The 25,846-nt window shown below is 36.5% G+C and overlaps 1 protein-coding gene across 1 annotated transcript in view; it reads right to left on the reverse strand.

The window, feature by feature from the left end:
* Positions 1-25,846, reverse strand: part of IMMP2L (inner mitochondrial membrane peptidase subunit 2) — an 879,044-nt gene that overhangs the window by 130,737 nt on the left and 722,461 nt on the right. The window lies entirely within an intron of this gene.

Consider the following 25,846-nt stretch of genomic DNA (forward strand, 5'->3'; position numbering starts at 1 on the left):
ACATTGTTAGGTAGAGTGCTGTAGTTTACTTCAAATTAATATCGTATGGCATTATTTTGTAATTTTATTTATATATGGACTGTAAAATATTTAGATTACGAGGAGCTCATTATCTTGGGACACTATACACATTCAAATACCAAGAAATGTGTAATAAAATTGTAAGACATGGTCTTCTATTCAGGATATATATTATTAGCATGTTCTTTTTTATGGGCCATAAAAACCACTAACTATACAAGGTTCCTTTATTCACTAAGTATTTATGGAACATCTGCTTTCTTCAAAGTACAGCATTCAGAACCATGAGAACATAAAGCTAGGAAACAAAGCCGGTCCCTAAGGAACTTGTAAAGAGAATGAAGTGTGAAGATAGATACGGAAGGCCAGTAGAGAAATTACAAAGCACATGGGCTCATTACTCAGCCCCGTCCAACACGGTGCTACCTATTTCTGGGCCAGTTGATCTGTTCAAGGGTAACTAAAGGTACTGCCCTCAGGGAGTTCGGTCTAAAAGGACAGGTACGAACATTACAAATTTTCATTTCTCAATACTACATGAATTCTGGAAATGAGCACAAGTATAGGTTATAAACATAATTACTGCTGGAAGGTTAAGATCAGCTCCATAGTGGTTTCATAGGAAAGACTTCTTGAACCAAGTCAGTCTGGATCTGAGCATTAAAGGACACATAGGATTAGGACAGGAAAATGGACAGCGTTGTAAAGGCATTTTGAGTGGTAGGAACAAAATGAACCAAATGCATGAGACAGGAATGCACAGAAGGTACTGTGGAGAGCTGCTTAAGGGTCAGACAGACAGGAGATGGGGGATAAGAAAGCAGCAGTGAGGTGTGCACTGCAGAGTTCAGGGATGGCCAGTTGAGGTCAACCGTGAATATCAAACTGCAGAGCTTAGACTCAATTTGATGGCCACAGAGACACACTATGAGCTGAACCATTACTGTTGAAGAGTGACCCCTCTAGAAAGGCAGACTTTGAAACAAAGTCTAGTGTTCAGGGTATTTATTAGAGAGGGCCCTTGGGATCAACACCTGAGAAGGAAGGGGGAGAAAGTAGAATAAAGCCCAGGGAGAAGTCTGCTGACTCCATAGGGGGCTCTGCGGTGGAAACAGCCAGGAAGCCAGGCTGAGAAGCTGGTGTTGGGTCTTTATACTTCTGTTGCAGGCAGTCATTTCATGTGGGCCATTCTGGGAACAGGTGTGACCTTGGACCAGGTAGCTGTCTGCCACCAAGGCAGTCCCTAAAGGGGCTGACAGGCTGTCCACAGGTAGTGCTTCCAGAAGCTGGGATAAATCATTCCTTGAAAGAGGGTCTGGGGAATTACAGTTGCCAGTTTAATTTAACAGTGCCATGCAGTGGTTCTCAAAGTGTGGACCTGTTACCAGCAACATTGCATCAATTGAGGCCTTGTTAGATATGCAAAATTTCTGACATCACACAAGACTTAGTGAAACAAACTCTGGGAACAGGACCATCCAGGAATTTGCTCACCTATATTTCCCTGTGATTAGGATAGAGGATGAAATTTAAGAACTGGTAAAATGAGTATTTGAAAGATAAGTAAATCAGTGAGTAAATGAGGGTATGGTCTCACTTTCCAAAATTCTACATCTAACTTGTGCTACTCTGAATCTGCATGTAAACCCTCTTAAAAACAAATGAATTATACGGGGCGCCTGGGTGGCTCAGTCGGTTGGGAGTCTGACCGACTTTGGCTTAGGTCATGATCTCACAGTTCATGAGTTTGAGCCCCGCATCAGGCTCTGTGCTGACAGCTCGGAGCCTGGAGCCTGCTTCAGATTCTGCGTATCCCTCTCTCTCTGCCCCTCCCCCACTCACATTCTGTCAGAATCAAAAAATGAATAAATGTTAAAATAATTAAAAAAACAAAAACAAATGAATTATAGGATGCCTATTATGCCCTATTAAGCATGTACTAATAAACTTAAATATCTAAGATTGGTAAACATTCACACCATGATCAGGCTATTAAATATTTAATATTTATTTAAATACTATCCTCCATTCATTCCAATTACTATTTTTACATTAAAAAAAACATTCTACGTAGTACTCCTAAAAGAACCTTCTGAACACTGAATATGTTCATAGTGAAAGTTCCTATCACCATGAACTATTAATATGAACTATCTGGTTGTAGGGTGTGCTCAGTTTCTGGAGCAAAACCTAACTTCATGGAGTCTGATGTCTAGAAGAGTAATGGTTCACTTATCACCAAACCCTATGAGAAGCCAGGGTACTTTGGAACTCTGGTTTCTAATGTACACTGAGTCATGTGGCACACTAATCCTCCAAATGCATTCTCCTATTTTTTCTGGGCACAAGCTGACTCAAGTAAACACTACATTTCCCAGCTTTCTTTGCAGCATGTAAGGCTCACACACATCTGGGTCAGCAGAATGGGAGAAAAGTAAAGCACACAATTTCTGGTTATCTTCAACTTAAACGTGATCAGCTTTCACTGCACTTCTTTCCCAACCCACTTCCACCAGGGGTTGGAATGCAGATACATCAAGAATCTAGCTTTGACGAGGCCATTGAGGATAATTTAGAACACGTAAATACAGCATTTAAGAAATTTGTGTAAATATTCAGAGCAACCCTGCCGGTCTAGGGCAGAGAAATAAACCCTCTCTCATTTTTGTTCAAATGCTTAACCCTGACTTGTACATTTATAGCCACTGTGTCACAAGACATCATCTGTAATAAGGAAATGAGGTTACTGATTACATTCATATTCCTGAACAGCTTGAAAACAAATGTTTTATTTGTAAATATTACCATAGATGGCATACTGATGTGTTTCCTATTCTTGAACTGTAAATAAGTCTCACCAGTTTTAAAAGATAGGAGAGTAATTCAGAAGTCCCACAAAATAAATAACAATGACATCCAGGAAGTGCTTCATCTAACACTAACATAATGTATATTAAACTTTAACAGAAATCTTAAAATTTTTAAGACCAAGCCTTACCGGAATGGTATCTGGTAAATTTTGCTCAATTATACAAATCACTACTAGAAGGTAACCTTCATGAGGGTAATGAATAGTGTATTAGCAAAATCCACAGAACTCAGAAAAAAATTTCTGGCACAGGATAGGCACAGTGTAAGACCACAGAATCAATCAATAATTCATTTTATGGTCAAATATCTGAATGATCAGAATAGACAAATACAGAGCTAATATTAAAAGATTTTTCAGGTGTCCAGACATACATTAAACCTTCTCAAAAATAAAATCCAATTGAATTTTTTTCAATTGCATCAGGAAAAATCCCAAGATCCTATAATTAACAAAACTTTTACCGTTGAACTTACTAATTCAAGATTTATGAACAGTCATGTCAAGGGAATAATGTAGACTAGAAATATTAACAAAAATACAGTAGAATATGAAATTGTATTTGATCACAACCACATAAACACTGTGAGTTCCCTTGTAACAATGGAATACACTGGCCTTACCATCAGGTGTTAGGTTTTAGAGCTAGTATTTTGAAACCTTTGTTCAATCTTTAAATTAATGAAGTTGCATAATGCTAAACTCAGAGCACATACTTTATGCCAGGTAAAAAGGTCAAAAAGACCTTATATTTGGCATTATCTAGTCTATTTTCAAGGTTTCAGTAAACTACTCCAGTTTGATAAGTTGCTAAAGTAGGCAAACCATTAATCCCATAAATCAATTAGTAGACCAGTTATCTTTGTTCCATTTTAAGAAAAAAGACTGCACCCTTTACTAGGAAAGCTTGCTATTGATCACAGAGGAAGTAATAAGATAGATAGGTTAATCCATAAATTCATGTACTAGGAAAACAGTGCAAAATTTTTATATACATTCAAGACAAGGAGATCAAATGTCAGTGTTCAAAAGAGTTGGTTCATGTTCTGGCTCTGAAGTTCATTATTCTGGGTGATTTACTTTAGACTTCACTATACCATAATGTTTCATTATGTCTGATGCACCTGCTGTTTCCCATCCATTTACCTCATGTAAACATTAATAGACTAACATGATAAAATGTGATAAAATATAGACTATGGAAAGAAGATGTGTTATGGATCTAACATAGCATTAAACCTCTTTTACTACTAGCAAGATTTATCCGTAGTTTCAAAAGTATTCCATGTCTCAGCCCTTATTATCTGTGTGCTTTAGAAGATAATTCTCTTCATTCTATGTTAAGCATGAGGAATTTTTAATCTTGGGGGAAAAAAAAGAGAAACGGTTGGCCTCAAAAAACATATCCAATTAAAGGGATACTACACACTAAAATAGCAATTAAGATAATAAGATATTTCTGTGCTCAGATCTATGCCTGCCAAATTTCTGGTTAACTTCCCAATATAGAAATATGATCCAATTCAAATGCTTTTTAAAAAAAAACCCTCAAATTTTCTGGCATCTTCAGAGAAGGGTGATATGAAAGATGAGAAAATCTTGCCAGAATTTACAAGGGAATCTGAGAAAGTAAAAAGCAGTAAAAAAGAGTTAAATATTTTCTTAGGATGAATTGCTACCATAATGAAGTAGACAGTATCTATCTCTGTATCACTTGTTGGTCATTACTGATAGGCTTATTATGGCTCTTGGTTTTAACATTTTTCTATGTGCACATTAAAGCCAATAACATATTCTAATTTTATACATCCTTGACTCATTTACCCTGTTTTTCCCTCGTCAGAGCAGCTTTATTTGGAGCAGATTCTTCTAGTCTTCATGGAGTTCTGTTCCATTTTAAAGCTGATAGAGTTAGCTCCATTTTTTCTAATTCAGTATCCTCTTCCTTATTCTTAACCCAGAAAGACATTTCTCTGTTTGGCCATGGAAAAAAACCAACTTAAAGGTGCATCTCAAGTTTGCAACATGTATTATAAAAAACTCTTTTACTCAATTTCCATCTCGAACAAAGCAAAAATAGGCAACACCCCCTACCTCTTCTTAATGACTTTCCTTTGTTAGTGGCACCTTCCTTCTCATAGTTACTCAGACACAAAGTCTAATGTCTGCCAAGGAAGTACTTGATACTTTGAAATAAATTACTTAGGACTCACATGAAAGTAACTGGTACTCCCAAAACAGTAATCTGAGAAAATCATTTAAATATACATACACACATATATTTTAAAGATGATTAAAATTTAACATTTAGGAATCTTTAAATTCATCCCTTTAATGCTACCTCATTAATTTTATAGTCATTTAAACTGTCAGCCTACCTAGTAAACAACAAATTTTCAATTCCATATGCAAGTCCTGTCATTCTCACAAAACTGACCCCCATCTAGCGCCAACTGACTTATTCTGGACCTTCCTTCAAACCAGATATAATTCAGAAGAAACCAGTGTAACTTCTGCAATGCAATGATGATACGCATTGACTTAACATCCATGTGTTATGATTATAATGTTTTCTAAAGTTACACATGGCCTAGAGGTTCTTAAGAAATAGTTACAAGTGAGTTGGCTGAAATATTTTCAAAGGGTTTTAATTTTACCTTAAAAAATATTGCTAAGGTAAGCACAGGAAGTTGTAAAATCATTATTTTCTTACAATAATTACATTTCACTACATGTTCTTCACTCAGTATCTGCTTAAAATATGTATTTGGATAGACACATAAGCTGTCTGTCTTAAGATAAGGACTGTAAGATTCCATTTAAATACATTCTGTTGAGAATAACTTCATTTTTATTTTGTGCCAATATCCTACCATACACCTAGGAATGTGGCATGGCGGCAGTAGGCTATAGATATCAGAGCATGTGCCACAGTCTGAGGATAGCAGTTAATTCCCTATTATCTAACATTTCAAATCTTTAGTCTGCAATTACAATAGGGGCAGGGAATCAAGAGTTTCTTTATTTTAGGCAGCCCTTTATTAATGAATGCAGTCACTAAAAGGCTAATTGTATCTTCTGAGCTATTAATTGACTTCGCTCCAAGACTACTGTAGAAAACATATGGTGCAAGATCCAAGCAACTGGCCAGGGCTGTGCACAGGGGGCATTTGGCTTCTTTTTGAAAAGAAGAACCAAAGGTAATCCCTTTGCAGCTGCAGTGCAGATGGTTTTCTTTACACCATTTCACTGAATACTAAACAGGAACTGGGAAAAGTTTGAAAACATAATAAACAAACAGCTGAGTGTTAGCTTAAATGCTCTTTGCATCTATCAGGGAGAAGCATTCAGAATCTCTGGATGTTTACCAGATAGCTTAAAAGAAAAACAGAGATGTGAAAACTGAATGAAATTATTTTGAATTGGTACCTAAATATGGTTCTGTGTGGTTTTCTTCAAAGTAACAATATAATTAAATCTCTCTGAAACTTCATTTATGGATGTCATGATTCATAATCTTCGACATCATCAAAAGTTTACATTTCCCTGAAAATATGCTGAGATGAGTAAAGCTGAAATCACCTTTCCCTAAAGGAGTTACATGAAAATCATGGAGACAGCTGTTAACCTTCATTTTTTTTCTCCTTGGTGTGGTAACTAACACACTGCCTTTCCTTTAAGTAAAAAAGTGCCGTTTCAACTTCGCGCTCACTTATTCTACTTTGGCAGACAGAAAATATTAAATGGAAGACTGGCTAGTAGGCAGGAAAAGAGCAAAGTCCTATCAATGAATCGGTCTGGCCTCTTAATGGCCTCACAGGTAGTAATAGTATATTAAGTCCAATGAAGAACTAAGATATTAATCGTAAACATACATCTGGTTACACAAATATGCATTTGACACTCTTCTAGACATTGGGGTTGTAGCAATAACATAATACTGTTATGCATATAAACATACACACCTACTATTTCACATAGAATCAGAATAAAGAAGACCAAAATATCACTATTTTTACTTTCTGACTATAGATAAAACTAAGAATAGGATTATGGTTACTATTTATGGATAATTTTTCTTAACTTGTTTTTGGTCAGATGCTACCTGGATTTTCTAAAATCAGGAGCTATTCAAAAGAGTATGGTATATACGTTATTAATAGCAAGCAGTTTCCAACCAAAATATGGTATTACTTTATGCAAATTAAGTAACGCATTAGGTAAATACAATAATTTCTTTCTGTGTTCTCAACCCTCCTAGAAAATCAAGTATTAAAATAAAGACCTTCAAAAACTGAAATAAACCATTCCTGCATTTCTATAACAGGGTAGTCTGGTGCTTCATCACTTAGACAGTTCTTGAGTTGTAAACAGCAAAAACAATTCAGTCAAAATATGTTCTTAAGCCCTACTTACTACCCAATGGCATCACACCCAGAATAACCTCAAAGAAAAGAAAAACTCTACCTCTTCTCCACTGCTCTCCTCTTCCCCATACTTGAGTTCCATAAGCTTTTCACACACTTTGCAAAACAGCAATAGCCTCGCATTATGAAAAAAGCAAAGACAAACCATGCCAACGCCAGCTCTAAGTGGTTGGTCGCTGGTGTGACGTCTTTTTCTCCTAAATGCCTGCCATCTGGAGCAGACGTCCTCACCGCTCTGCCTTGCCAGCATCCCTCTCATTCCCGACTCCCAGCTCTAAGTGTTTTTGCTTATCCCTTGTTTAGGCCTCTTAATTTCTTTCTTCTCACTTGCTTGCCTTTCACTTAACTTGGTAAAACACTACAACGGCTGCATTTAATTCACTTATCAATGTTCAGCTAAAAAGGACTATACAGAATTCACATATGGCTGCAGCTATCATTTCCAGCCCAACGAGTAACAAGACTCCCTTTGAATCCTTCAGGCAGAAAAACTGTGCCGTAACACACTGAGGAAGTAATTGGTTAAAATTTGATAGAGTGTGTTTCCAGAGAAGCTAATTTTTCCCCTCTCCAAAAAATCGTGTTTTACTGGGAAGCATATGACCCCTTTCTGGATCTCTTAATTACTAAACAGCCTATAAAGATATGCTGAATTGTTTTCATGGGAAGGAGGGTTTAACTCTAAGATACACAGGTGCTTGTCACAACTTGGGCCACGATGAGGGCTTTGATGGGCCTCAAATATCCTTAGGATGCTTCTGCTTCTTAGCAGCAGTGCATGGAGCTGAAGGAGAAAGAGCCTATAGCCTAATTCAGCTGGAGAGCGGATTAGTCACGATGAAAGATACTTGAATTTGTTACATACTACTGGGAAATTATTTGGGTCTCAACCATGTGGTTTTCCTCAAAGTAATAATACAATTAATCTCTCTCAAACTTCAATAATGGGTGCCATGACTCATTATTAGAAGCTTCCGTTTCTCTGATAATGTTCTGAGATGGGTAAAGCTGAAACCACTTTCACTTCTGTCAGGCCTGCAACACAGAATACCATGTACATTCCCTAGGATGACAAAAGAGGCTGAGGTGGTGACAGGGGACAGAGGCTGGGGTGAATGACAGACTTCCGGACTCACCTCGTCTGAGGATGAGGGTTTCTCCCATAGGCTTGGATGTTTTTGGCTTGTCAGGTAATAAGACCAGTAAAATTTATTAGTTTTTTTTTTACTGGATTGCTAGTCCTTTTTTTTAAGGAACATTATTACTTCTAAGCAATTTTCTCTATTCCTACAATGTTGCAAAATACTTTAATTTCCGCATGGAATCCAAAAGCACCATAAGATTTAATGAAAAAAACTTTTACTTTGCAATTCTAGAATAACCATAGTGACTACACAAGAACAAGTCACAGAAAATCCTAAAATTCACATCTGCAAGACCTTAATGTCAAGCATTAGTCTAGTGAGAAATGTGATAAAGGGTAATATATTCATAAACAAATAAGAGTGGCAATTTATTAGAAATACTATACAGGGTTTATTCATCAAAGTGTCTGTACAGGTAAAGGGTGTACACCTTTTCTGTACTGTTTTTATCTTTATGATTTCTGGTGTAAATATTAGTTCAGCCTCCATGACAATTTAAATAGAAGATATTCTGTGTATTTTGTGTTTTATCTTTTAGGATTCACCATATGTAACCTCGATTATTAAAGTAGTACACCTATATTGTAACCAGATCAGGAAATCTGGAACAGTACTATTATGGACTACTTCTGTATTCACTGTCCAGCATCCAGTATCCCTTCCTTTGGGAAAAGCCACCCTTCCCCAGCTATTAATACACGTGGTTTGGGTGGACCTGATGCAAGCTCCTGGCTTTAGGGTGAGGCCACCTCCTCACAGTAAGCTACCCATCTGACCACAGAGCTTGGCTCAGAGATGCTCCAGGAACCCAAGCCATTTAGCAGGAGTCATCTTAGAACTTTGCTGCTATGTCTACCTATTTCTATATCTACAGATAATCACTGATACCAATTTGGTATGTTTCCTTCCAGACTTATTTTTCGGTCACATATAAGCCGACATATACATATATGCACATATGTATACATACATTTATGTTTACAGATATTTATGTAAATATCTGCATGTATAAAGTTTCTCAATACAGTGATAGACTCTATGAAACTAATTTACTTCTTTAATTCACATTTAGATTATTCAAATCTTTCCATTTCAGGGCAACAGAAGTACCTTTATTTGCTTAATTACTGCATAATAATGTACCATATAGAGAAAAATAATTTATTAAATAACCAATAGGATATTTTATCCTATAGTGATATATTAAAAGAGAGAATGACTGGCTAGAAGCAATAGGCTTCTTTCTGGAACACACCCTGCATCATTATTTGCCACTGCAGGAGTGCCATAGACTTAGAAGGAGCCATTGCTAAAGACAGCGAGTCCTGTGGAAGAAGGTGGGTTTGAGGAAAATGAAAATAGAAATTCAGGACAACTCAGGGGAAAAAAAAGAATGTAATCTGAACCAGATCACTGCTATCTTCCTCAAATTCTCATCTAGGAGGGTACAATCTAGCATCAGGAGATTTTATTAGCAGGGGGACAACAATCATACATTGGTTCTAGTAAAATCAAGCTCAGGTTAGCCTTGGACCTGAGCTATGACTCCTGGGTTTGAAATGGTGATTTCAGGGGGTTCAGAGGAGATGGAGGCTGGGGGTGAATGAAGGCAGCATCCAGGGAAACTTGAAGTAAGTGAAGACTAAGACCTAGGGACCACTGGCTGTGCACAGGCTCATATTTGACCTCATGAAAGCCCAAAAGTACATAGGTTCATCTAACTGTTCAGTACACAGAAAATGTCCATATATGAATCATAGCAACCAGTCAGTTTTAAAGTATCAATTCCTTAGGTCTGGAACCATATTTACTCAATACTCCACACACACAAGTTTCTATAAATACTCAGTGTATTGTATGCAGGGTCATTACTGAAAATTGATATACCTTACACTCCCTAGTTTTGAAAATTTAATTAACTGTAATGATTTGCTTCAAGACCTTTCTTTATTAGAGTTTAAGTTCCTTAGGGACAGGGACCACATCTGTTTTATTCTGTAGCGTATGCCTGGCCCATGTGGCATGTGCAATAGCCAATACATTTTGTTCAATGTATCTATGAGCAGTGAAGAGTAGGGGAAAGGAGAAAAGAGGGAGAGAGGGAAGGAAGTGATGGAAGAGAAAGCAAGAGCCTAAGAAGAACAAAGCTCATTTCAAAATTACGTACCTTCACCGGTAACAGTATTCCATGAAGAGCTATCTTCTTTGCAAAGTAAAATTAGGACACAGTTTGAAAGGAATGAGATTACAATGGCTCCATTTGTTTTTTTGTTCATTCTTACCTAAAATTATCTATATAGATTGCACTTTCTTACACATTTCTCTCTTCTTAAAAAGGCAAGTCAGGCAAATGCCAAGTCTATTTTTATTATATCAAGATATATGTATACTCACATAACTGGCATTTTCAAACGGCATTTTCAAACGGCATTATATCAACATATATGTATACTCACATAAGAGCATTTTCAAACGGCATTGTATACTCACATAACTGGCATTTGCAAACGGCATTGTTTCAAACATGCCAGCTAGTTTGCTTAATAAATCCCTTTAGAAGACTGAAAGTGGCCTAAAATGGAGTAAGAGTTACGAGGAATCACTCTGCAGTTCAAGTGTTTCCCCCTTTATGTTAGGGCTATGCTTTCTTATCAGGATTAAATACATTGTGAAAGCATTGTCATAAAATCAAAGGATATTGAGTGCAAAGAGGTACCTGAAGAGTTTTCCTAAGTTTCTAAATCATCTCCTTTTGCACCTTATTCAATAACTAATTCCAATTCTAAATGAAACTTTCTCATTTGAGCAAAAAATTAGGTCAAACAATTTTTCTTTTTTGATTGGGTCCTTTTAGCAGGAAAAAGTTTTGCAGAATTACTTTGGGTTTGTACCAAATAGGATAATTCCTAATTGTACATTTTGGATTATTTAAAAGCATCAAGGTAAAACATGTTTTAATCAAAGTGGAGTTACCAGGGGGAATGGGAGGATGTTTTACTGTAGTTAATTGTAGATCTGACATAAGGAAACCAAGGTTTTAATTCCATATAGAAAGATCAAAAATTCTACGTAAATACTCAAGATTTCTTAATTTCCATATACATACAGCCCTTGGCTAATTTAATATTTATTAAGTCTCTACTAAAATACATTTTTAGTACTTTATCTGAGTTTAAGATAAAAAAAAAAGAGAACTCTTCAAAATTACACCCAAAGGAAAGTCATTTTACTGTGCTGTTTCTGCAGATAAAATTATTTTCACCTAAGCTAACTTCCTAGACCAAAAAATATTTTCTATACTTAATTTAGAATATAATCTATAGTCAAAAGCATAAAAAAATAGTTTAACTAAAGATCTTAATTCCCAGTGAAGAGAAGAGCACTCTTGCTTTGATTGGCAGGACAGGGCTATCTCTGTTTAGGAAATGAGCCATTAAATTATTGCTCCATTTCAATTCCACTTTTTTCTTTTCAGGACCAGCTCTCGAGAAAGAGTGAAGCACCATTCCAAAGGCCATTCCTGTTTTTCCTCTCTGGGGAATTTTTCCTCGGTCACAGAATGGTGTATAATGTTTTTATCTGCAATTGCCATTTTTGGTATCATGAAGTAAGACCCACTTGAATTTTATATTTCAATCACAGTTTTGCGTATTTTGGCTTAGAAGTCTATTTTATTATGACTAAACAAAGATTGAACAACAAAATCTGCTCTCAACTTGGTCTCCTCTAAGATTAAAACATCCAGGACCTTGAGAAAACAAAGTAAAACAGTTTTATATAGAAAACAGCAACAACAACCCATCATCAGAGTATATGAATAAAAGATGAATTAAAACAGATAGTGCTTATGTCTAAAAATACCATCACAAACATACAAACTGTTTTGGCTGTTAATATGTTCTACATTTACAAAGACAGTCAGATTTTTTTTTTCAACAAAAACTGTCACGTATAGAGCTGTATATAAGTAAAATTTATTTTCATGTAAATCGCTAATAATTGATGGCTCAGAAAAAGTAATCCCACTGTAAACAAGTAGTGTAAACATAAAATGGACTTTTAAAAGCACAATGCAGTCACAGTACTTAACTTGCTAACAGGCATTTGTTATGATGTTTAACCTATTTTCTCCTCACTGAGCTGGGTACTATGTAGGTTACAGAAATGAAGCACATGGTCCTTTTCCTATAGAAGCTTAAAATATAATTGAGACAATAGCAAGCCTCATAAAACCACACTGAACAATAATTGCTCCACTGTGAGGTGCCAAGATTTGGAGAAGGCCATAAAGTGTTCATCAAAGAGCGGAGACTGGGTGGGACTCTGATGGAGAAAAAGGGTAGAGAGGCGCCAGAGAAGAGAAGCAGTTTTGTGTGTGTTTGCAGAGGCTACGAGGACTGGGGAAAAGGAGGCCATGACATGGCTGAGAAAGATCTTCAAGCCAAAGCAGTTAGTTTGTGGTGGACACGACTCTACGTGAAAATGTGATGCCAATGTTCTGACCGATATGGACAAGTGGGCCCACTAAAAAACAGATGAAGAATGCTCTGAAGGTCAAGTAAGAGCAGAGGCGCCAGAAGTATGTTGGTGACGGGTTTATTTCAGCCAGTATTTTATCCACTTGGGCAACCCAAGGTGCCAAGATCACAGAACAACAAAAGCAGTGACCACAATACCATGATGGTTACTAGATATTCACTACTATTGTTTTCAAGTTTTAATTTAAATTCTAGTTAGTTAACACAGTGTTATATTAGTTTCCAGTGTAGAATTTAGTGATTTTTTGCTTACATACAACACCCAGTGCTCATCACAAGTGCCTTCCTTAAAGCCCATCACCCATTTACCCCATACTCCCACCCACCTCCCCTTGAGTAACCCTCAGTTTGTTCTCTATAGTTGAAAGTCTGTTTTCTGGTTTGCTTTTCCATTAAGTCCATCTGTTTTGTTTTGTAAACTCCACATGAGTGAAATCATATGGTATTTGTCTTCTCTGACTTATTTTGTTTAGCATAATACTCTCTAGCTCCATCCACATCATTGCAATTGCACTACTAAAAGGATACAAAAGTACTGATTCAAAGGGACATATGCACCCCAATGTTTATAGTAGCACTATCAAATATTTCCAAATTATGGAAAGAGCCCAAATGTCCACCGACTGATGAATGGATAAAGATGCGGTATAGATAGATAGAGATATAGAGAGATATATAGATAGATAAATGTACAATAGAATATTATTCAGCCATAAACAAGAATTAAATTCTGCCATTCACTACAAATTACTTAAACCGCACAGTATGAGCTTTTAGTAAGCTAGGCCCTAATGAGTTTTACTAAATAAAATGTCCCACTGAAAAAAAAGTGAATTTTAGAGCTTACGGAACTCAGATTGGAAAAAACAAAATGAGTAATACAAATTAAAAGGAAACAGAGGACGAAACTCCAATTATAAAGCACTTCTAAGCAGACCTAGAACTATTCATTTTCATAGACTGCTTAAATTGAGGCTGTATAAATGTGTGTTTAGATCAATTCCATGCTTTCTCTTAATTCATCTATACCATTTAACTAATACTTTTTGTTTATTTTGTTTTCTTTGCCATTTTTACCTTAGTTTCTCATATTTAATGTCTGACTGTTTGGCTATTTTCGGGTAACACTTGCAAAGGTTTTATTTGGCAGCACTTATTATGGGCAGATGATAAAAGTCTCCACTCATTTTTATCACTTCTACCTAAGTCTTAAAGTCGACTACACAAATTCAATAAGAATCCAAATCTATTTATCTTCAGGGTAAAATACAAAAACCATCTATTTATTCAAGTCTTTGATTAACAGTATCTATATTTATGAAATGCTCTGGGCTCTGCAGGTGAAAATATTTTATATGAAACTCAAGTATTATTAAATAATATTCTTTGATGCTATCAGTGTTTTGCGTGCATATGTGCAAGTTCAATAACTTTAGCCTCAAGTCTAATATTTTAAGTTTTAAACTTAGAAAACAAGAAAATATCCTCTTAAAGTAAGAGTTTAACTTAATAAATCAGAAAAATTTATAAAATCAAAGTTACATCATGAAAATGTCTCATGGATCTTGGTATTTTGTTTCCCATTGAATGCTGGGCAGGCTGCAACTATTTTTGAGTAACTATTAAATATTTTTTATATATATGTATTGTTTCTGAATATTATCGGATAGTCACACATACATATCCCCATTACAATCCATGCTCAACATGAAGTAATATCATAAACAAGGAACGTCTGACCATAGGCAAATTTACTAACAAAGCATAACATTTCCAATTCATGAGACATACAAATTATCAACCTCAATTGTATTTTCTTTTAACCTGCTCATGAAGGCACAAGGTCCTCCTTTAACAGTAAGTGTATGGAGCTGTAAAGTACTTGAACCTCAATCCTGTGTTTTGCTGAGTGTACATGCTTGAGTATACCTTAACTATCCTGGGCTTCCTTTTCCTCATCTATACAACTGATAGGATTATCTCCAACATCCTCCCCACTGCACTAAAGTTCTGCTGGTTGATGAGAATGATTATGATGCCACCAATGTCTCTGATAATAGTAAAAACATCTCTTACACAAGGATGCCTTAATTATGAGTTGGCCAGTGTCCTATATACTTTAAATACACTGATTTCATTTTCACAACAACCTATGTGGTAGACACTGTGATTGTTTTCATTTTAGAAAAGAGGTTAAGTAACTTGCCCAAAGATCAAGATGTAAATGGCTGGTATCCAAATTCAGGCAGTTTGACTCAGAGCTCACATTCCTAACTATCATGCTACTTTATGATAGATGATGAGGTTTTATAATTTAACTATAAAATGAGCTTTTAATTAATGAATCTACTAACAGTTCCATTTCTGCTGATATGAATCTAAATCTTGAATTGCTATTTTTGTCATTCTCTGCTTGTGTGTGCAATATTTTAAAGGGATTTGAGTTATCAAAAAATGTGATCCCTAAAACAACCCTATGAAGAATATAGGATAGTTTTTTATTTGAATTGCATTTATGAGAAAATTTAGAGCTAAGGCCCTGACATTGGTGAGACTTCCCAATTACAAAGTTAAGTTGCTTTTAAGCTCTCACAGAACAAGGGAGAACATACTAGTCACAAAGCTGATGGACAACACAGCCACGTTAAAAACTTGGGATGCCTAACTTCTACCCTTGTCTGAATGTTTAGGACTCTCAAATCTTCAACCTAGGTTTCTCTCCTAAAGTCTTGACAAATCAGATTTAATAAAATGAAATAAAGTTTATCATTTTCTCCCAAACCTACTTCTCCTAAATTGCTTCTTCTGATTAATGATACCAACAATTTACTACCCTAAATGAAAAATATGTAACTCTTCACTCCCACAGTCTCACGTTGTCACTCAATTCCATAAAGTCTACCTTCAAAATACTGCTCAAATCTATTTATGTCATTCCTATTGCAGCAAATTATTTGCAGGATATAAAATGTCCTCTGTGATTAAGGACCATTAAATTTCCATGGTCATTTCAACCCTTCTGTACCTTAGGCTACAACCTCCCCAACAATCCACAGTCCTTACACTTTACCCTAAATTCCATGCCTCTGTACAGGCAAAGCCCTCTGGCTGGAATTCTTCCCTCTGTTATGAACACTTCCTTATCCTACCTACTTTCTTCTCTAAGAAATTTCTCCTTACCTGTCCCCATCTTCAAATTAATCACTTTCTTTCTTGTCTATGCCCATATTATATGACCTTTCATATTGGATTTTAAGGGTAATAAATACATTCCATTTGTCAGATTTAGTTCTAGGCTTTGTTCTTTGAATAGATTGTTTAACCCATAAAAAACCCAAGTAATGAAAATATTATCTCCATTTTACAGATGAAATCCTTGAAGCAAGGATAGAACTTGGAGCCTGGTTTAGATTCTGTGTCTCTCTCTCTCCACCCCTCAACTGCTCACACTCTCTCTCCCTCTCTTTCAAAAGTAAACATTAAAAAAAAAAATAGGACTATAATTCAAAAGTGGTGAAGCTCATGTTTTAAATTTGTTGATTTCTAAAACCCCATACTCTTTTTTCCCTCCCATAATTTCTTACATGTTTATACGTCTCTCTGCTCCACTGGACATTGAACTTTTTTTTTTTTTTTAACGTTTTTATTTATTTTTGAGACAGAGAGAGACAGAGCATGAACAGGGGAGGGTCAGAGGGAGGGAGACACAAAATCTGAAACAGGCTCCAGGCTCCGAGCTGTCAGCACAGAGCCCGACGCGGGGCTCGAACTCACGGACCGCGAGATCGTGACCTGAGCCGAAGTCGGCCGCTTAACCAACTGAGCCACCCAGGTGCCCCCGACATTGAACTTTTAAAATGCAAGAAATTTATCTTATTCACAACTTAGGCCTTAGGACCTGGCACATGGTCTGGCATGTAACAGATGTCCAGTGAGTAAATGAATAAGCCCATGTATTGTTTGGCTCACTAAAATCCTATTGTTGTTAACTACCATTTAAATAGAAATGCTAGTTTCATGAATATGACTAATAGGGAAAAAAGAGTTGAACAATGTTTATGAGTTTTTAATGTAATTTTTATTGAGTTTTTGTATCGTATTTCATTAATATAAGAAATAAAGAATAATACTGGTGTGCTTAATCTCCTAACATTATTCAAATTGGCTTTTTTCTTTCAATAAGATGCTTGGGATAAATTATTAATCTCTGTTCTTCCAGAAAGGTGCATCCATTTCAGGTCCAAACTTCAGTCCCAAATATTTTCTAAGATATATTTGCATACAGTCTGTATACGTTTTTGCAACTATATTTTGACCCTTGAAAAAGCAGGGCTGGCAATTCACTAAGTGATTTTTTAAAAAATACAATAAAATCTGGCATGCTATTTATGAAGGCAAACGTTTCTTTTTTTCTTTCCTTTTTTTTTTTTTTTTGGCTAAACATATCTTAAAGATAAACTTATCCTAAGAACAGAGGCATCCAACTAAATAAATTCTACTGTATGGAATAAGCAATATGAAGCAAGTATACTAAATGGCCTGACATGGCACAGCATCAAGTTAAATGCATGTTAGTCTATTTGTCCCAGCAGCCCCTCCAAACTTTGAGTACAAAATTGAAGGGAAAAATGAATGCTATAAAAATTAATGGATGGAAAATAAATTATGAAGATTTGTAAGGTGGCTCAGAGAACCGTTTGGTGGAAGACATTTGATATACAACTTCCATTCTCTAAATACTATGGCCATTCTTTCAAAAATATGAAGATCCAGAGAGTATCAGAATTCAACCCGATAAGTCAGTTACATATACTTAGAGGCAGAATTCTTACCTATGACATTTCTGTCAAGCTATCATTTAGCCATTTCTTGGAGAACACTCTACTGGTGGCACCACACAAATACCTGAGGCAGTCATTCACTTCTACAGCCAACACTTATTGAGCATTTACTATAAGCCAAGAGATTAGACATTATCTCAAGTAGTTTTCATTATAAGTATTATCACCTCAATTCTTTAAAGAAGAAAGTGCATATGATCAAGAATACTAAAACAACACGTAAGGGTGTGAAGTGCAAAGTGAATGCCCCCTACTACCTCTTCCTCAATCTTTTTTTTTTTTTTTAATTTTTAAACTTTTATTTATTATTGAGAGACAGAGACAGTTGCCCAACCAACTGATCCACCCAGGCGCCCCTCTTCCTCGATCTTTCATCACTGTTTCCCTAATATAACTCTGGTTCCTAGTTTCTGGGCATTTAGCTCTATAAACAGAAAAATGCAAATTATATGTACAATGTAATCTTGCTAAAAATTTTCTGGATCTTTAAAAAATACTTTCATATTTTAGAATCTTGAAAATATTTTCATAGTTCCACATAAATACCTATTTTTAATGCCTGCAAAATATAAGCTACTTCACTTTAGAGATGTACTTATTTAACCTGCCTCTACTGTCTTGTACTTTTAGAGCCATTTTTTTGTTTGGCTATTACAAACAACAGTGTATTATATTGTTGACTCAATGACCATGTGAATTTAAGTTTTGACAGATATTGCCAAATTAATTCCAAAGAGTTAGTACAAATTTATACTCTTACCCGAAATTTAAGAGAATGCTTGTGATCCCCGTCCCCATCTGTGTCTGGCCACTCCCCCACTCATGCTTTCTCTCACAAAAATGAATAAGCCTTTTTTTTTTTTAAGTGAGAAATTAAGTATTTGCCCAAAATGAAAATGAAAACCCATTTTTATGATAACTGTAATCTGAATTCTCAACTCAGGTTCATAAATTAAGTAACCTAGTCAAAGCAAACAAAAAAATTAGTGCGAACAGCTTTGTTTTACATTTTTTTGTCAGCCTTCATAGAACACATCTGGATTTCCCTATCTGCTCTAGCATTCAGTCTGTTGCAGTATGTTGTTTTGCTTGAAGTACTGGAGAAAAGTGGCCTCACATAGCAAGTATGTAGTTGCAAGAGGGGGGGATGGGGAACTCTGCACATGCTCTTCTTTGATACCACACCAAAACATGACAGCAGTATTTTCTAAAGGATTCTATGCAATGTAAAATCTGAAACCCTATCAAAACCCTTAATATAATGACTCTTACCTTAACTCTATTGGTTGAGGTACATCCATATTGTACTTTCAATGGATCTTGACTCGTGCGGATTTTCTAACATCATGCACTGCTCATTTGGAAAATACCAGTTCCTTAAGTTAGGTAAATCTTCCAAGTACTGTCTTATTATACGATATTCGAAAATCCCATTTACATCACTGCCAATCTCTTAAGAACAGTCTAAATACTGAGAAGCCTCTCAAGCTCATGGTGGAAAATACAAATTTTCCAAAATTCAAAGTATTGCCAAACAGCTTAATTCTCTCATTGGCTACAAGTATTATTAGTTGTTTTCCTTGAAGTAATAAGTTCACTTCATTAACTTTTGAGAAGATAACTGCCAAATGCCAAAGCCTGGATTCTTCCAAATGACTCTTCCAAGTAAAAGTGGTATTACATGTAAAACAGAGGCTAGTTCAGCTGGCAACTCAATAGTACAAGTACTTTTCAAGACAGCAACTGTACTTCAAAATGTGGCAAAACTGATTTATACATACTTCCCATTTCATCACACAAAATATTTAAAAGGACACTGTACACAAAGATTGAAACTTCACTACTAATTTTACTCCATCAAGGTCATTCTTAAATGAAATGTCATTTTTTTCTGTAAGTATATGATGAAAAAGAAAGTAATTACTACTATTTTAACTTGCTTTATTTATTTGTGCTAAGGTACCAGTAGTTTTCCTACAATGGCTTTTGCACTGCCAATGAAGTTCAGTGAAAAAGGCAAACAAGGTCTTACAAAAATAGTTTGGACTTCACAGACTTCTTAAAAGGATCTTGGGAATCCTCAGGATTCTACAGACCATACCTAGAAAACTATTTGCTGCTTCTATCACCACCACTTCAAAGGAGAGAAAACTGAGGTGTAAACATTAGGGAATCTACCCAAAGACAAATAGTAAACAGCACAGCTAAAATTCAAACCTGGGCATTCTAACCTCAAGTTCTGGTCTCTGAGGACATCTTAGCAGCTTAGGACATCTTTCTATCAGTTGCCAGTACTGTGGCAAAGTTCTTTGTAATAAAATGTCACTCTGGTCTTCACTTTGCCCTCTCAGATTTTAATATTCATTCATCAAGCATTTTGATCGACTATGAGCCAGAGACTGAGCCCCATGATGGGCATGCCAAAATGAGTAAGGTATTGTCTTCACTTCCAAGGACTTCACAATCAACTAGGGAGACAAATGGGCAAACTACCTGTAATTCAGTGTGATAAATGTCATAATAGTACTCTGTACAAAGTATTTTGGAGGCACAGAAGAGAGTGATTAATTCTGTCCAAAGAAGGAAGGAGGGGAATCAGGGGTTTACCAGCAAAAGTGCATTTTAGTTGAACTTAAAGGACAAATACATCAAATCCCTTTATTTACAGGATGGTCCTTCACTTACCTGAATACAGCTATCATGTTTCCAGCCTAAGTTGCCACTACTTTGAATTAAATATCTCCATTGTTTTCAAGAATATATTATGAGGAGAGGAAACAAATCCCCATATAATGGGAAATGCCTTCTGAACATATGTACTGACTCTTCTTTTGCAAGTATATACTCACATTTGTTAACATTAATCTGTAGTTGTGAGAAAGCCAGACAATTTTGTCTAATAGCCAAATAGCATATTATAAATTACAATTAGAAACAAATGTGTAAACTCAAGAAACTGTTCACAAATTACCCCAACCAGACTTTTTAGTCATCTTTCTTTTAAGACAGAGATCAGCAAACTTTTTTCGTACTGAACCAGATACTCAATATTGTATACTTGACGGGCCAGATGGTTTCTGACCCAACTATTCAGCTCTGCCCTTGTAGTATGAAAACAGCCATAGACAATATGTAAATGAATGGGCAAGGCAGTGTTCCAATAAAACATTACAACATAGGCAGTGGGTCACATATAACCCAATTGTTTGCTGCTTGCTGCTGTAAGCCGTGTTTCTTTTATGTATCCTCCTCGCTGCATACTGGAAGAACATTAGACCCAGAACTGGGAAAACTGGCTTTTAATTATACCTTGCTAAAAACCAGCTATGTGATCTCAAGCAGACTGCTTTACCATTCTGTTACCTATTTCTTGATCAAATCAACACTCTTTAGATTTTATGATCAGTAATAACCCTTACTGAAATCCAAAGAATCACTGCAAAGTAACTGTTTACCCAGGTTTTACTAATTCATTCCATCATGAAATAAGAAGAGTGACACTGATAAAAAATGAATGTGACCTTAGAGGATATTAATAGAAAGGTTTACTCAAATGAAGAGGGTGCAGGGCTGCTCCACTCTTCAAAAGTAAATTTCAATTCTGAGTAAAACGCTAAGACTGTCCAGGGGAAAGCAACCCAGGACAATCAATCAATCAATCAATAAAATTGACAATTTTAGCAACACACATGTTTGAAATAATTGGGCAAAAAGTGCAAAGTAGTGATTCACTGTGCATATTATTACTTTTTAAATGCTTGGAAATAAAGATTAGAACATAATTATAATATTCTGGGTTGGAATCATGTTTGATTTCTGGATTCTGATCAATTATAAATTCTGTGCCTTCTGTATCGTCAGTCTACAAAGTTATTGCTCATAACAATGTTGAAGTAACATTGTCACTAATCTCTTATTTGCATCACTATATACAGTTTATATCCTTGAGTATTATATCATTTGAGTTTCTTGGCCCCATGAGACTGGCAAAGATAAATATTATTGCCCTTTTACAAATAAGAAAGGAGAATTCAAAAGCTTATTCTCTACCTAGAAGATCCTTGACTTCATATCATAAAAAGGGAAGGGGTTAGAGCTAAGCTCCCAAATCAGCTTAGAAAATGTAGACTGAACACTAAAAACAGACACCACCAAATATTTTGTACAACACCATCTACTTATATTCTGGTGGGAAGGAGAGCTTGGGGGAGTGGGATTTAACAGCTTAACAGCTTCAAAGCACTTTAAATTTGGAAATAGTTGCCTAGCATTTTGCTTGAGCTGTTCGTGTTCAATTTACCTAGTTTTTCTGTTAAGTGCTTCAACCAAATGTAAACGCTTTATAAATACACCTCATAAAATGTATGAAGGAAGAGGGGGGTGTTCTAACTAAAACAAATTCAACTGGTAAGGACTCTAAAAGCAAAGGAGATTCCTTTCAATTTGATTGGCTGCAGAGATAAAAAGCCATATTCTTATAAAACTAAAACATAAGCAGCTGTGAATAATTCAAATCACTAAGTGGCATGAATGGATTAATATTTCAACGTTATACTTGCCTTTTATCCAGACACAACTTTGAACATAATAAATTTGGTCTGAGAACTGAAATCCTCAAAATTTTGAATTTGGTTTCTTCTTTTAATATGTATAATTAAATTCACCTTTGAAGGCTCCAGAAGGTTGTGGAGGGCAGAAGAAATGTATTTTTATTAAAATGAGCCAATCTGTGGGAGGCCTACATAGAAAACTACAAAGAGATTTGAGAAAGCAGCAACACAGAAGCTAGATTATGCAAACACAAAGTCTATAATGGATGAGGAAATTCATCTTCATCAGTTTGTTGTTCCCTGGTGAAGAGGGCACTTAAGGGGAAACTACATGGAGGAAATAAAATCACAGGTGTGTTTGCTGTTCCATCCCCTCCCTCATCCTCTAATTTGAACCCAGATTGAATCAGATTACTTACCACTAACACCTCAGATTACTCTGTGTGAGAAAAAGGTAAAGCAACAACTAGTGGTGTGCCTGGAAAGGAGAAACGTATGGTATACTTTTGTATGGAGAAAGCTGAGAGAATTCATGTGCTGACCGCGTACATGAATCTTGGGTCTTTCTAGCACCAGAGGGTGTGGCTGCTTCACTCTCCTATGGACTGCCTCCTTCTAGGACCTCAAATTCTCCAAAGGCCGTGACTGGGGGAGGCAGCATGTGGGACAACGGTGTATCTTACAGGGGAGTTTGTTTCTACAATCAGCCTGTAAGGCAAAATTAATCTAAACTCAAAAGATTCTCAAAGATCCCTTCTATTTTCCTTAAAGTAAGCAGGTACAGTTTTCCAAATACAAACCTGTACATAATACACATAAATAGAATGCACTAAATGCAGTTTACAATAAAGAAGGCCATCCTGTATCAACAACAATAAAAGCCATTGAAATATTTAAGTATGAGAATCACACGCAGTCCTGTGAAAAACTAATACCATGAGGCATGCAAATATCTACTTGGGGTTAGTCTCCTTAAAAAGAATGGAGGCTAACCTGCTTTCACTGTTCTTAATGTTAAACCTCTCCTCTTTCCTTTGTTTTCACTCTTTCTCTCTTTCATCCCTTAACAGATCTCTCTTCCTTACCAGTTACAGTCTAAATCAAGTAACTCTGGACACTGGGGTACCCCAAGGCATTTTGTCTTACATGTATGAGTTTTTTACTGCTACCATAACAAGTTACCACAAACTTAAAACAACTCTGATCAAATACAGGCTTGAAACAATGCAGATTTCTATCTTACAGTTCTGTAGATCATAAGGTGGAAGTGACTGCCCCCGCTAGTCTGCTCTGGGTTTTCCAAGGCTGAAGTCAAAGTGTCAGAAGTTCTTAAGGAAATCCGCTTGAAAGCTCATTCACGTTGTTGGCTGAAATCAGTTCCACATAGCTGGATGACTTGGTCTTATATTTCCTTGCTGGCTGAGTGCAAGGGGTCCTTCTCAGCATCTAGAGGCTCCTGACCCCCTCTTTCCCATTTTTTAAAGCCAGCGACATTGGGTTGAGTCATTCTCTCTCCGCCTCCCTCATCAACCACACCTCCCCGTACACCACCCCCCCCTCTGATTTTAAAGACTCGTGTGATTATATTGGACCCACCTGGAAAAACTCAGGCTACTTGCCCTGTTTTCTTTTTTAAGTTCATTTCTTTATTCTGAGAGAGAGAGGAAGTGCATGCACGCGTGAGAGGGATAAGGGCAGAGAGACAGAGACTCCCAAGCAGGCTGTCAGCACAAACCCAAGCTTGATCCCAGGAACTATGAGATCATGACCTGAGCAAAAACCAAGAGTCATATACGTAACTGATGAGCCACCCACATACCTCTCCCTGTTTTAAAGTCAGGTGATTACTAACCTTCATTCGATATGCAAAGTGCTTCCATAGCAATTGCTGAGCCTTTGATTAAATAACAGGAGAATGGGAATCTTGGGAAGACACCGTTAGTATTTCTCTTTCTCACACTGTGAGAATAAATTCTTGGTCTCTCAAACATACTTCCTTATAGTCCCTAAAATATAGCACACATCTAGCCACAAGTCGCAGGCAGCCAAGATGGTAAATAAAATTTTGTTTGCAAAATGAAGAACCTAATGAAAACATAGCAAAGAAAACATTATGAGACACTACAAAGATTTCAATAAAACCATAAAGAGTTGTGACATCAAGTATAAAAATAAGCACACACTAAAGATACAACAAAGAGCCTGCACAAACTTCATTTGTTCTCTGGACATTTGGGGTCACTGATTTATTGAGAGGAGCCCAGGTGTTACTTCTTCCAGGTGGGGTCTAAAGTGCTTTGAGCTTTGAAACAAACAGCACTCTGAGTCTTACTGAAGGCCTCGGTGAAAGACCCTAATTGAATCTAAAGATCCCAGCTGGATTCTGAGAACCTTGCTTCCAAACTGACTTGACTTCAAAACCACTCTGCCGTGCTTGTTGCAGCCAGTATTTGCACAGCGCTATCTCTACCCTGGCATATTCATGTATTTTGCTAAGTAGTATCTGAGCAGAGTAAGCCATCTAAGAATTCAGGGATTCCCAGTAGTTAACACAGTCCTTGTCCTGTTGCCAGTGGTCAGAGGTTTGACCACTCTCTTCAGCAGACAAGCCAGCCTTCTTGAATTGTTTCATTGTCCAAAAGGGGACTATTGGTGACGTTTCATGGCTTTACTTGGTCTTTTTGCCACTGGTCGACTGAGAACCTTGTGAAACCCAAGCCCTGTGCCATGCAACCTCCTTCCCGGTCACCTGGGGCTGAGTCTCTCTCATGTGGCCTGCCAGTGAACCCTGGACGGGGATTTCACAGAAATTTGACACTGAGAATAGTGAAAAGTTTGTTTCTTCACAAGCACCACAACTTAGAATTCTACATAGGGAGTCTGGAAAACAGAAATTATGCAACAGTAAGAGAATGTGGGAAAGGGAGGGAGACTCAAATGACATAACCATATGTAACATGGAGATGACTTTTTTTTTTTTAATCTGAGACGCTAACTTTAGGTAACCATGACAGTAGGAGAAAGGATTAGAAGAGGCTTTTCTGTTCCTTCCAGTACATTTCCTGATCTATTTTCCCCTAGGAACTTTATAGGTGATGTACAGTGCCCAGTGCCTCCTCAACATTCCCAACCTCAAACACAAGATGTAATCAAAACACCTTGAATGACACTTATTTAACTCAAGGGCTGTAGAAAGTTTTTTTGCATTAGTGACTCCCAGGAATGGGAGATATTTACTCCAGCACAAGGAAAACAGGAGCTCTTAGAAGTGCTCTAATCACGAAATCCAAGTATTATTAATTAAGTGTGTCCTGCCACCTAGGGGCATTCTTAGGCCACTTTGGGGCATATGCAATTTCTAGAGACTTCATAGTATATTCACTAAGGAAAATGATAATATTAAATCCTCAGATTTCTATCTTACAGTTCTGTAGATCATAAGGTGGAAGTGACTG

This window comes from Panthera uncia, chromosome A2, assembly GCF_023721935.1.
Source record: "Panthera uncia isolate 11264 chromosome A2, Puncia_PCG_1.0, whole genome shotgun sequence".
NCBI classification, from domain to species: Eukaryota; Metazoa; Chordata; class Mammalia; order Carnivora; family Felidae; genus Panthera; species Panthera uncia.